The following is a 14,852-nucleotide window of genomic DNA, read 5'->3' on the forward strand; positions in this document are numbered from 1 at the left end:
TTTCAGTTGGTGAAGATGTGCTGACTTACAAGCTCAGGTTCTTTCTCCTCAATTGCACAAGTTTAGAAAGGTCAGGCCTGGTTGGAACTTCAATAGGAGACATGCCAAGAACGTCCATAAGCTAGAGGGTATGGGTATCAGTTATTGTAGGTGACCTCCTTCCTGGTAAATCAATACCCCAAACTGGTGTTGAGAGGTACTATTCTGCTCACTTCTCCACCACTTGTCAGAACTGAGGTTCCAAATCAGACCCTAATAAATTCATGATATTGCCGATCCTGCAATACTAGGTTTCCACCACAATTTTGACAGCAGGAGCACCCTGCCATCAGCGCCATACATGGTGGGGATCCTGCTATCAGCTTTTCTAAATGACCACAAATAATAATGGTCCATTGTTACTTTTCCACGTCTTGTCCACAACTCAGCTGCAATTATTTGACAATTATCCTGCAATTCAAGTAGGGCCTTACTTATAAAAGATCCCAGGGCACTTCCCATAGGTATCAGAGCATGCACAACATTAGTGTCCTGACCAAACCGTAAATACCTTTGTACCACCCTGAAGCTGTCTCTGGAATTTGACTCTTTCACCGAAGTGAATGTGAAGTTGCTTTAATATGCCTGGAAGGAAACCACTCCATTGCAAGTTCTGCCTTGATTAAATGCCTGTCCAGTTCTGCTGAGCAACAGGCCCCCAAGTAAACTCTGAATTGCCTTTTCCTTCAACCCTATCTTCTTCCTTTTGTTTTCTTTGTGTGCTCGTATCAGGGTGACGAGCATCGTATAAACTCCTATATAGAAGGGAGCTTGTTTCCACTTTAAGCTGAAACAATGAAGCAAGGACCTGATATTTCTAAAGACTTTGGCAAGATCTTAGGAGCACTTACTCATAGGTTCCAAGGCCAGAAGGGACCACAGTGATCTAGTCTGACCACCTGCCATAGGACACTAGCCATAGGACTTCTCTGAATGAATGGTGAAATCACATAAGGATAAACCAAGGCAACAGCTCTGCCAGCTTGGAATCAAGGAATAGATTAAGGAGATTTTATGCAGAATGCCCCAGACTTTCTCCTCCCTCACATAGGTTTCAGCCTCCTGATGTTACCATCCAAGTGCTTTACAGCAATGCTTCTCAAAGCCAGTTCGCCGCTTGTTCAGGGAAAGCCCCTGGCAGTCCAGGCCAGTTTGTTTACCTGCCACGTCCACAGGCTCGGCTGATTGCGGCTCCCACTGGCTGCAGTTCACCGCTCCAGGCCAATGGGGGCTGCGGAAAGTGGCACGGGCCAAGGGATGTGCTGGCTGCCCTTCCTGCAGCGGCGAACTACAGACAGTGGGAGCCGCGATCGGCCAAACCTGCGGACACAGCAGGTAAACAAACTGACCTGGACCACCAGGGGCTTTCCCTAAACAAGTAGTGGCCCAACTTTGAGAAGCACTGCTCTACAGTTATTTCACTCAGCTTCCACGGCAGGGAAGAACTCTTCTGTTTCATTTTCTGCTGTCAGGGTATGAAGGAGAGGCCACACAGCCAGCCATCTGCTTCCCTCAGGAATGTGCTGTGAACCACATATGTACACCAGAGTCAGTATCCACAATTCAAGAAAGAGGTTGATAAATTGCAGAAGGTTCAGAGAAGACCCGTGAGAATGATTCAAGGATTGGAAAACATGCCTCATACCAATAAAGCTGAATAGAGGACTCTAGGAGCTTAATCAGAGAAAAGGTTATTGGGGACTTGATCGGCCTATAAGGCCCAAATCCACAAATGAGTTTAAAGTAAATGGAAGGTAGGAGCCTAAATTCCTTTGGGGATATTCCATGTAGGCCTGTGTACCTACATGGAGAACATAAATCTGTTAATACAGGGAAAATCAATCTAACAAGACTCGATGGCTAGAAGCTAGACAAATTCAGACTAGAAATAAGGCACAATTTTTTAACAGCTTTGCAAGGGCTGTGGTGGATACTACATTACAGGGAATCTTTAAAAATCAAGATTGGATGTTTTTTAGAAACATGTGCATCTGCCCTAGTTCATAGAGTAATTAATCCATGTAAATCTTACGGCCTGTGTTATGCAGGAGGTCAGACTCGAAGATCACAGTAGTCCCTTCTGTTTTTATAATCCATAAAGATATGAAAGAAGTAGGTAGAGAGCAGGCCTAGATAGAGTTTTGGCCAAATTACATATGGTAGCCCCTTCCCCCAACCACCACCAGCACCTTCTTGTGAGGTAAGTAGGTGATCAGAGGCAATTTTTGATTGTCATTGTTTCACATCCATACAGGAGAAAGTAGGACCTAGGTCTGGGGAAGTGTAAAAAGAGTGGGAGGGGAAGTAGCCAGTTCTGTACTTTTCACACATTACCTATGTTTACCATTTTTGTCAGTCGAGTCTTATTTCTCTCTGGTCTGCCTATATTATGAGCTCTGCAACATGTGGCTCATCGTAAAATGTGTTTGTACAGCCCCTAACACTAACTGGGTCTCAGCCCCACCTTGTCTAAAGGTGAGGCTACTATAGTACAAATATAGTAGTTCTTCTGCAGTGACCCAGTGTTTGAAGTTCTAGACCCGAAGAATTCTATTTCCATTTGTCTTAACTTTTTTGCCATAGTTTTATCCAAATTCATGCCAACATTTCTATTTGTATTATACGTTGTGAAACATTTAAGCAGTGACCCACTGTCATGGTATAACTCCCTACTCTGAACCTTAGTGTCCAAAAGATGGGGTACCAGCATGGATTCCTCTAAGCTCGATTACCAGCTTAGTAATTGTAGCGCTGCCACCAACAAGGAATTCCAGGGCCTGGTACACTCTGGTGTCCCCAAAACCTGGCCCGGGGACCCCCAAGACCCAGACCCTCTGGATTTTAGCACAAGGAAAGTAAACCCTTTCCCTCACCGTTGCCCCTCCCAGTCTTCCCCTCCCTGGGTTACCCTGGAAGATTACTGTGATTCAAACTCCTTGAATCTTAAAACAGAGGAAAATTCACCTTCCCTCCTCCTCCTCTCTCCCCCTCCCAGACTCTCCCCGAGAGAGAAAGCAATCCTAACACAGAGAGAAAATTAACCTCTCTCTCCCCCTTCCCTCCTTTCTCCCCACCAGTTCCCTGGTGGATCCAGATCCAGTCCCCTGAGGTCTCACCAGAGTAAAAAAAAATCAGGTTCTTAAACAAGAAAAGCTTTTAATTAAAGAAAGAAAAAATAGTAAAAATTCTTTGTAAATTTAAGATGGAATATGTTACAAGGTCTTTCAGCTATAGACACTGGGAATACCCTCCCAGCCTAAGTATACAAGTACAAATTAAAATCCTTTCAGCAAAATACAAATTTGAACTCCTTCCAGCCAAACACACATTTGCAAATAAAGAAAACAAACATAAGCCTAACTCGCTTTATCTACCTAGTACTTACTATTCTGGACATATAAGAGACTGTATCAGAGAGATTGGAGAGAAACCTGGTTGCACGTCTGGTCACTCTCAGAACCCAGAGAGAACAACAACCAAACACTAACAGCACACCCAAAAACTTCCCTCCCTCAAGAGTTGAAAGTATCCTGTCCCCTGATTGGTCCTCTGGTCATGTGACAGCCAGGCTCACTGATTTTGTTAACCCTTTACAGGCAAAAGAGACATGAAGTACTCCTGTTCTATTAACCCTTAACTATCTGTTTATGACACCCACAATTTGGTCTCAACTGCTTGACAGTTGAACTTCAACACCCAGCACTTGGTTTCATGTCTGTTACCTTCTGTATAAGCTCTGGTTCATGGATGGAAAATCTCCTCCCCCCCTCCACAGTCTCTCTAGGCCAGGGGTGGGCAAACTTTGTGGCCCAAGGGTGACATTGGGGTACGAAACTATATGGAGAGCCAGGTAGGGAAGGCTGTGCCCCACAAACAGCCTGGCTCCTGCCCCCATCCAACCCCTCCCACTTTCCACCCTCTGACTGCCCTTCTCAGAACCGCCAACCCATCCAACCCCCACTCCCCTGGCTCCTTGTCCCCTGACCACCCCCTCCTGGGATCCCACCCCCTATCCAAACCTCCACTCCTGTCCCCTGACTGCCCCAACCCCTATCCATACCCCCACCCCCTGACAGGACCCCTGGCACCCTACCTCCTATCCAATCCCCCTGGTTCCCCATCCCCTCCCCGAATCTCTGCCCCATCCAACCGCCACCTGCTCCCTGTCCCCTGACTGCCCCCCAGGACCCCCTTCCCCATACCCAACCCCCTTACCATGCCGCTCAGAGCAGCATGTCTGGAGCCATGCCTCCTGGCTGGAGCCAAACAGACTGCCACACTGCCTTGCATGAGCATGCAGCCCCACTGTCCAGGGCACTGCTCACATGGCAACATGGCTGCAGGGGAGAGGGGAAAGCAGGGGAGGGGCCAGGGGTAGCCTCCCTGGCCAGGAGCTCAGGGGCCGTACAGGACGATCCTGTGGGCTGGATGTGGCCCATGCGCCATATTGCCCACCTCTGCTCTAGGCAAATCCATTGTTTCTGCTCAGTGACAAGTTCAGGTCCCTCAAGTATTCGGTTTCCAGTAACAGCAGTTCATTATTCAACTCTACAAATGGCTTTTCTTAACAAAACCATTTGTTTGCTTCTCCACTGGCAGAGCACTGCAGTGTCACAGAAACACCAACTGGGAATGGGATAATTTTGTTCTTGGCAGAAGATGGTGCATTTCTCATCAGCAGGGTAAGTTTTCTGTTTCCTAACACATCTTTCTGATTTGCACAGGATTTTACCCTCCTTCAGAGATTGGGTGTCGTATCTGGTGTTCTATTTGCCCTTTAACTAGCCAAACAAGAAGAGACCACCAATGATTTAATCAGACATTTTCCAGATTGGGGAAATCAGGTAGCATGGAAGAGATCCCCCACAAGGAAAGCCTTAATCCCTCACTCACATGACCTCAGTTTCCCCTCCTGTCCCCAAGAGAACGATTATGGACTGGAAGCAGCAAGGACCTCCACCACACACACACAGTGTCTTCTGCTGGAGTAGATGCGTTTTGGTGCCCCCTCAGGGAATCATGCTCTCTGTACATTCAGTCAGGTGTCAGTTACCATTAGATCACCATGTCGAGCTTTGCTTCCATACTATGAGGGCTAGAAAATGTCCAAAATGCAAAGACAACTCATCTTCCTCCAGGAGCTGGGGTTCTATGCACAGACCTATAATGCTTCTGTCATAGATACAGAGGGAGAGACACACATCCCAAACAGTCTGTATCTCAGTATTTTCAACCTCACTGGATGACATATTAGGTGTTCACACTGAAAACGTTTGGTGGAAACAGGAGTTTTGATCAAAGGCACACATGAGAACAGAAATGGTGGGAAACCCTTCAAACATTCTAGAATAGTAGAAGAGGCTTAAAATGGTCAAATATTATATAAGTAAGTCTCCATTACTAGAGGTGGTTTTTCCCCCCCTCAATAAATGCAGTTGGACCCTCCCTCTTCTAATAGAACACCTAGTAAACCCATTGCTCTGGGGGTTTTAGGCATGTGTGTCAAGCTGAATAAAGCTGTAATTATGTGGTTTTAGTTAGCTGGTCCAGATGAGACCAATAAATGCTTCATTTTACACAAGAGCTATTGATGGGCCCATACCTACCATGGAATTCCAGGATAGTCAGTAGAGGCCCCAATCCTGCAACAACTTCCATATATGTGTAAAATGAAGCACTAGAATACTGTCATTGACGTCTATGGGGCTACTTGTGTGCATAAACCTAAGCATATACTCAAGTCTTGGCAGGGTCAGAATCTAGGAGAGGAGGATGTCCAGCACCTTGCAAGATTATGCCTTTGCTAAGAAAATATCTAACAGTACACAACAGTGGTTTGCATTTCCAGGCATTAGCTAGGCTGCATGCTAAAGCTGCATCTTGCAGGGCTGGTTCTTTCTAGTCATAGTTAATTTACACAGCTCATACTATTGCTATGGTAGAATACTAACCGTGCCGGAACAGGTAAATCTCTCATTTAAAAAAAAACAAAAACAAAAAACCACTGCTAAAAATTAATATGCCTCCCTCGACACATGCACTTACCAAGTTCTTGTCCTGGCAATAATCAATCAGAAAGCAGCTTGAACTAACAAAGATATTTATAAGCCACATTGTTAGAAACTTTATTTTCTCCGCATTTCCAACAATCATGCTGCCTACTGAATGCTGTTTCTGACCATTCTCTCTGGGTCACACACTTACATATAGACCCATGGTCCTCACTGTATTTTGCAGGATATTCTTCCCTGCTCACACTGTATATGCAGCCAGATCAATGGAAGAATTCAGCCTAACTACTGGCTCAAGGAGGCCCCTTCTGACATAGAGAGCATCTACTCTACAGCTACCTACCTGTGCTGCTATAGTGTAGCCATATTGACCTCTGCCTTCATAGCTTAGGGTAAAGCTAAGCTAAAGCAATTCTTTAACTACATAAAATAGCTGGTTTTAGTTATTGGAAAAACTTGTGTTTTTCCATTTTTCACATGGATTGTGTGTCCAATTTTGTTCAGAAGCTGAACAATAAATCTAGGAACTGTAGCTTAGACATCATTATAGAGCATTCTCTACATCGTAAACTGTTAGCTGTGAACAGATAATCCAGCTGATTTACCATTACCTACACAAAGTGTCTATCTTGTGCATTTCATTTAGCCCTGTCAGTAAAAGTAACCCAATCAGTTTCACTTGTGTTTATAGATTGCATCGCTTCTGGGTTCTTAACTATAGCAAACTAAAACTTCAAGGAATTTTATTAATTTTTAAAATATGTTTTAAGAACATTCCTATTGGTTTTAAGCTTAAGATATAGCATTTATGTCTGAAGCCCAGACTGATCTGTGTCCTTTTAAACTGATGTCATATCAAACAGGGAATTGCATCATTTTCTTAGTGCAGACCCACTGAAAATAAAGCTGTTACTTCCAGAAAATATTAACTATGAGTACATTTAGAAATAAAAATTCAGTTTCACAGATCTGATTGGCTTTGCAATTTCGTAAAGCCAGTACACAGTCTTACTAAAACCAAACAATACTCGGAGCAATGAAATTTCATTCTTCCATACTTTTAAACTAATGGCGGCTGCCTTTATACTTGGCAGAAGGACACCAGCACTATCACTTCAGTTAAATATACCCTGGGCCCATTTATCTGCATCTAACAAAAATTATTAAGGGACTCATCATAGAGAATGTCATTTCAAATATAGAGCATGTTCTATCATTAAAGTGAGATATACACATGCATCCACAATAGTGATGCATACACATATACATCCACCATTGTGATTTTACATCATAGTATTGGGATGCCTGTAATTTAGAATTCATGCTTAAAAAATACATCGTGCATCTAAAAATGAAATTCATTATATTTCTAAAGAGCTGATTTCCAGCATAACTGGTTTGATGATCGCTCTTTGGAAAGCATATGTAATGAACATGTTCAACTAGAGTTGATCATTTTGTTTTCAGTCCTCACACTCCAGGAAAATATTCAAAATATTGTACATTACAATAAAGGATGTGATCATTCCACTTGCTGGGAATCATTTGGTAACAATAAAGGCTCAGAATCCATTAGCATAAAAGCCTACTTCAATGATTTCCTTAATTCATATGACTGCTGTTTATTTACAGGAAGTTGATGGTAGTTACATTTATGATTCCATATACACCTAATCTAAAGAATAGTATATTTTACATTGATGGGGCATCTCTTAGCCCAAAGCATTTCATATACTCTATATTGTCCATTCCATACTGTAACACAGCTACATTTGACGTAAGGAAAAGCTGCAAGCCAGCCCAGGTCACAGAGTTGGAGAACAAGATGTTTTTGGCCACAGAGACTTAGGACTAAATATTACTTTTGCAAAATGTGCAACAGGATTTTTTTGGGGGGGTGGGAGGGGAGAAGAGAGGGCTTTGAGGCAAAACAGACAAACCCTTAATTTCAAAGTCTTTCTGAAAATCCCACAGAGAAAAAAGTTCCTTTCATCATGTGAGTGAGTTAAATTTATTGGGGTCTGAAACTATAATTCCAAAGAGCATAGATCCTGCAAACTTGTTCCTTAATACCACTCATCCTCTCCAACCATATGCCTTTGTAATAGCTGAGATACCATCTACATCTAGCATTTCGGGCCCTAACCTTACAAAGTGCTAAGCTCAGACTCCCAGTGACCCCTAAAACAGCTGCAGAGCCTCTGCACCCTGTTGTTTCATAAAATTTCAGCTCGTAAGAGTTTTACCCTCAGCAAGGTTTTCACCATCAAGCAAGCACCTCAGTAGTACGGACTGCACCAGGAAACACCAAATGAAGTAATTCTTATGGCTCCTTTGAAGTGTTCTCTGCACCCTCATTCCCACTGAAAACAGACATCCATGTGTAAACAGGACTATTGCACTACTAGCCCAACACATTTCATACCCTACTAGACACATATCATGCAAGCCAGGCAAAGTGAAAAATGGGTTCCAATTCCAAATCCCCTATTTAATATAAGAAACATGAAGCAATTAACTGCTTACAATAACATGCAGACACACTCTCTGAGCAGGCATTAAGTTACTCACGGTCATCTCCCAGAGCATCTGGCTGATTAATTTCAACACAGTACAATGCCTGTTAAGGGAAACAAGTCCTAGCCACTGAATAGATGTACTATATTTCATGGGACCTACAGATACGCTGCTTGGCACAGCCATGTTCCACACTGTGGTGGTCAATAATCACTACGGGTCCAGAAATCCTCCATACTACTTGTCTAGCAGAATATGGGCTTCTGTAGCCACCCCCCCAGACTTCCTATCTAGGAAACTAAGCCACTTGAAGGTACAGTTCCAAATATCATGCCCATAACAGAAAGTTCATAGTAAACCCAGGTTAATCACCCCCTTTCACAAAATGAATTCTCCCTCATGCTTCTAAATGCTTGAGCAATTTTTGTTCATCTAAAAGTAGAATTAAGTCTGACCACATTCTACTCTCAAATGCCCAATGCCTGCAAAACAATGTGCACATACCCACCCCCACAGCATTTCAAGGTGTACAAGGATAAGCCTAATTAGTTTCAGCTGCACCCAATTGCTTTATCACAGAAGACTCTCCCAGGCAAGGAACTGAAAACTTTAGATTTAGTACCACAACCATCACCATGCCACTGACTGGTTCAGCATAGCCTCCTTCTAAGGACTGGTAGGTCAGCGGGAAGGGTGTCTCCTCTTCAGGGAGCAACAAGGGTAGGACAATATGGCAAGTCAAACCCTGCAGCAGCAAGTCTCAGAGCCTGGGTCAAGAGACTTGGGTTCATGGGTCTCATGCTGTGATGCTACAAAGAGCCACATAGACATGCAGGGATTGGGCTGGAGCTTGGAATCTGAAGCCCAGAGAGTTGGGTGGGTTTTAGAGCCCACACCCAAATGTCTGCACAACTATCTTTAGCACTGTAGTCTGAACCTGAGCCTCAGTGGCTGGTTTGCCATGCAGAAATACTACACTGAGGCACCACACATTACTATCAGTTTTCTTGATTTCATCCTAACTCTCTTCTAAACTAGTACCAAACCTATTTATTTTACCTTGGTTCAGAAGCATTGCCCTCTCTCTGAGACACTTTCATGTCCTCATCACCACAGTATGTGTGCACCCCAGCATCACTAACACATTTAACCTCCCAATCCCCCCATTGGGAAGAATGCTTATCCCCATTGTACAGAAAGGGAACTGAGGTAGAACAAGGCTAAGGCCCAGCTCCTCAATTTCCACTGGAGTGAGGCTCCCAATTTCCACTGAAGTCACTAGGAGTTAGGTGCCTAAATACCTGTGAGGGGCTGGACTGGCTTGCTTAGAGTCACAGTGGAATTCTGTAGCAGAGCAGGGAATTGAACATGGGTCTGTCACAAGCCAAGCTAGCACTCAAACTCTTGAGCCACTCTTCCTTTCATTCAGCTACTGATTATATCATCATCATCCTGGGCATTAAACATCAAGGGATGAAGTAAGAATGTTGGTTACTGGTGACACCTATTTGAAAACATCCCACTAAAATGAGTCACCGGCATGTGTTCCTCTCTTCCTTAACCTTGGTAAGAAGTGAAAGCACAGAATAAAGATAAAAACAACAAGGAGTCCTTGTGGCATCTTAGAGACTAACCAATTCATTTGGGCATAAGCTTTCATGGGCTAGAACCCACGAATAAAGACAGAAGACCATGTGTGTAACGTACTGTGGCAAGAACAGTGAGGAGGTGTCCAGCTCACCTCTTCTCTTCTCCTTTTGCTATTGGGGCATCAAATGTCTGACTTCTTCTGAGGTTTGGGCAGCTGGGCCTGGGCTCTCCATCAGTGAATAGTCACAGGTCTTTCTCCAAATGCTCCTTTCCATTTTAGTCTCATGTCAGTTTAAGAGCTTCTGAGCCTTCACTTCCCTACAGTCTCTTCCCTCCGGTAGGCCTGGCATAAGGGATTTTAGTATCAAAACACAGGGAAGCATCTGCACCCTATGGAGAGAGAACTTCTCTCTACTACACATTCTTGACTGCTACTCCAGTGGGAAGGAGCCTCACATTCTCTGCTCTGTGAAAAGGCCTCCCCCATGCCACTGTCCTGTGTTACTGATAACACCTCATATTATTATTTGCTTGTATTACAGTAGCTCTCAGAGGCCACACTCAGTCTCAGGGCCCCATTTTGGCTTCAAGCACAGTACAGACTCAGGCCCCTACCCTGCAGTGAGCTTTATATGGGCAGGCCCCTGTTATGGATCCTTGTTGATAGGATTTGCAGGGGCAGAATAGAGAAGTAATACTTCTCCAAAAGAGAGCTATTCTATAGATTTCATTAGAGATAAAGGTCACCTCTCTAATGCCATTTATAAATCCATTAGGATGACAGACTCATTTATTTCTGCTGCTCTGAAGCAGCATTATATCTTCATTTTAAGGTCACAACTGCATGCATCACAGAAACACTGCAAAGTGAGAGCTCAGAAATCTCTCTCTGGCTGAGCCCATTCCTCCCTCTACAGTGGTTAATAACTCCTCCTGCCCACATTACCTCTTGGTCTGCTATTCTCCAGGCTTAGTAACAGTCAGGTAGTGAATTTTTCAGGGATGGGTGTAGGGAAATTTAAAGAAAATCAGATAGTTGTTTTTCTGTCTAGCCTGAGAGTGATCAATGGATAGCTTTTCCCCAGAAGTTGAGACAGGCATTGGGTTCTCTTTTTTGCTTTTCATACTTGGTTTTAAACCATGCAAGGTGTTATTTATGTAACTTAGCAAGCTTTGTTAGGTTGGAAAGCATTGATTAAAAGCATACTGTGCATAAGACGTGTGCCACAACCAACACTCTGCAACCCCCTCCTCTCTAAATTTGGTGACCTTCAGTCTCAGACACAGAGCCCTACTAAGGACAATCTTGATGGTGCAGCTACAATAGATTAATTTTCCTTAACAGTTTAGTTGTGCAGTGAGTGCTAGTGTTTGCATTTACTGAGGCAGGATAGCATCCTTAAGCACATCCCCTTGGGACACAGTATGACCTTGCAGACCAGCTACCCTCTTTCTGTCTTGCAATGATTTACTCACATCTGGCGACTGAGAATAGAATCCCTCCTTTGTGAGGGTCTCTTTTATTAACTCCTTTTACAGAAGAAAAAACCCCTCCTTGCTAAACCCCCAACTCCAAACTTTCTTCTGGCCCTGAGGCTAATATCAACAGGCATCCTCTCCCCCATTCAAAAGATGCTGGCTGTCCTCTCTGAGCTGGGTTATCATGCAAAATATACTCACATGCCACAGCTAGAGAGTTCACAGCTCTACTCCTGGATCTTAGTGATGCTTTAGGTCTCAGTAGGCCTCACCCAGCTTCTCTGCAGCTAGACTCTATTTTCTCTATCACTGGGAGCAAGTCTTTTTGGAAGCATCACCCTCCAGCTGAACTCTGGTAACCTTGCATTAATCCCAGGGGCTCATTAGCCAGTTAATTGCCTAGATGGCTGGTTGACAGTTAATTGCTTACAGGTGGGCCAAAATAGATTTGTTCCCCTTCAAGAAGCCCAACATAGGTAGATTGGGCCTTGACTCTCTTAAAAGGCCAGCTATCCAGTCACTGACTGACACAGTGTGCATATGAGTGTGTGTACACACACACCTCTCTATCTATGTTTCTATATTTGTAAACAGTTGTTGGTCCTCTGGACACTTCCCTTAGTCTGGCATGCAATCCTTTGAATAAGATGTACCCTGGTCCTCTTACTTTATAGAGTAGCAGGGACCCAGGACATATGACAGCATTTCTGGCAGGCTTCAGTACTTCCCATCTCAGTTTCTAAATGCTAAATGTACCTACTGGTTATTAGGTATTTCTGGCATGTAGGTCTTTATAGTATTGAAGCTACTCATAAACATTAATGAGTTAATACTACCTCAGTGAGATAAGTATTACTTTACATATGGGGAAACTGAGGCAGAGAAAGAAAACAATGTGGCCAAGGTCAAAGAGATGGGAATAAAATCCTGATCTATCAACTCTCCAATATGGGCCTTATCAAAATCATGGGCTCAGATCCACAAAGGCATTTAGGAAACTAAAACCTGTATTTAGGTACATAAATCCCAGTTTTAAGCACCCCTGCGATCCACAACCCCCTCCTGCAGATGCGCACACACACACTCAGCTAGCATCTAACCCTTTAGGAACCTAAGCTCATTCAGCACCTAAATTTTCACTGTAAAATTTCCTAGGTGCCTATGTTTCTGTCTCTGGGCATGTGCATACTGCTTCCCTCTAGGCACTCAGACAGCTCTATCACAAAGAAGCCCTCATGTGAACCACAAACTAGGCAAGCATTCACCCCCTATCTATCTTTCCTGTGCTGCCCAATCAGGTAGGATGCTCAGAGCATGCCCACTAGGTCACATACCATTCACAATCCATTTGGTGGTGATGGTACCCACCCTGTAACTTTTAGCCCAGTGGTAAGAGCACACACCTAGGGTGTAAGAGATCCAGGTTCCATTCTCCTCCTCCTCCTCCCCACCTCCAATGAGGAGAAGGGATTTGAACAGGGAAGTCTCCTCTATCTCAGAAAAGTGCGCTAACCACTAGGGTACGGGCTTTCCCTCAAGCTCGCCTGTTGAAGCGTTCCCAATGTATACAAATATTTAAACAGACACTGGGCCAGAGCATATGAGCGAGACTAACTCTATCGTCTGATTGCTATTGCACCCACCTATGAAATGGGAGACCCTCGGTTCAAAGCCCTCTCCCCTGGCTTAGGCATCTAAGCTGCATGACTAAAGAGGTTCCTAGCTGTGGATGTTAAGCAAAGATAAGCAACTTCCTGGAGCCTGGATTTAGGCACCCAGCTCCCTGAGAGGGATGGAACCTAACACATACCCTTCTTGTCTGCATCACCCTGCCTAGCAGATCACATTCTTAGGCACCTATCTCTCCCCCTGCATTGTACAGGGAGTCCAGGTGCCCACACTCAGGGTTTATGGATCACTGTGGTGTTCTACTGATTTTCTAGGCATCTAAAAGTTAGGCATTGCAATGCCTCAGTCAGTCCCTTTGTGGGCTCTGGGAACCCTTCCTCTCTGGATGACACCATTTCCATTGCAGTACAGGACATTCATAATTGTCATTGACTCATGATTAAGTACTAGGCTTTTGAAAACATCCAGTAAAAACGAGCAGTGAGCAACGAACACAAAGGTAGGGAGCAAGACTGTCTTATTGTTAACACTCTATTTTCCTCACTTCCTTACAAAGAGTAGGTGGTGTTATCTATAGAAACATCCAGCTGAGAGGCTGCAGGCAACACTAATGAGCAAAGTCTGTTATGTGGGTCACCTTTATTATTTGTTATTTAATGCAAGTTTATGTTTCCTTAATTGCCCTTTGACCTCTCTTTAATTGAGCTGACTGAACTTTATATTGAATTTCTGTGGGGTGCATTTCTTTTTCATTGTCCTTATAAATAGGATGAGCCTGGACTCAGTTCTCATATGTGTTGCTCACACTCTATACACACACACACACCATCCAGGGAGGAGGAATAGCTCAGTGATTTGAGCACTGGCCTGCTAAACCCAGAGTTACAAGTTCAGTGCTTGAAGAGACCATTTAGGGATCTGGGGCAAAAATCTGTCTGGGGATTAGTCCCACTTTGCACGGGGGTTGGACTAGAGGACCTCCTGATGTCCCATCCAACCCTGATATTCTATGAGTCTATCCACCACAATCAGGACCTCATCTCTCTCAAGGCCTCCTGATGCTGCTGTAATATTCAAATAAAGCACTTTACCAGCCTTAGTTACAACACCCTTATAGAGACAGGGAAATCTCATTTGTTCATTTTATAGAGGAGGAAACTGAAGTACAGAGAGGTGGAGAGAGTTGCCCTGTTTCCCTGAGGGAGCCAGTCTCCCTCACGGTTAGAGACCAGTACCATGTCTAATCCACTAAATCATCGTCAACTCACATGTGCCCACAAGCAAGTCCCCTGTTTCTGTTTCCTTCTCTATAAAAGGAAGGCATTAGTTACTTACTACTCTAAGGCACACGTATCTTGGACCCTCAGTGCATTCCATTAACTGGAACTAATTGGTTTTGTCACTGGAGAGGTGTGGGAAAGAATTCAGTTCACAACAGACTTCTAGCATTTGTCAGACCATTGACATTATAAGCCAAAATTCAGCCCTTGTGCAGCTCCATTGCAATCCCACCACCTTACTTCAGGAGCTGAATTTGGTTCTAGCTTCGAGTATGCCCCTGGTTGAAGCTTCAGCAGTAACTTGGAC

This window comes from Gopherus evgoodei, chromosome 1 (genome assembly GCF_007399415.2).
Source record: "Gopherus evgoodei ecotype Sinaloan lineage chromosome 1, rGopEvg1_v1.p, whole genome shotgun sequence".
Taxonomy (NCBI): domain Eukaryota; kingdom Metazoa; phylum Chordata; order Testudines; family Testudinidae; genus Gopherus; species Gopherus evgoodei.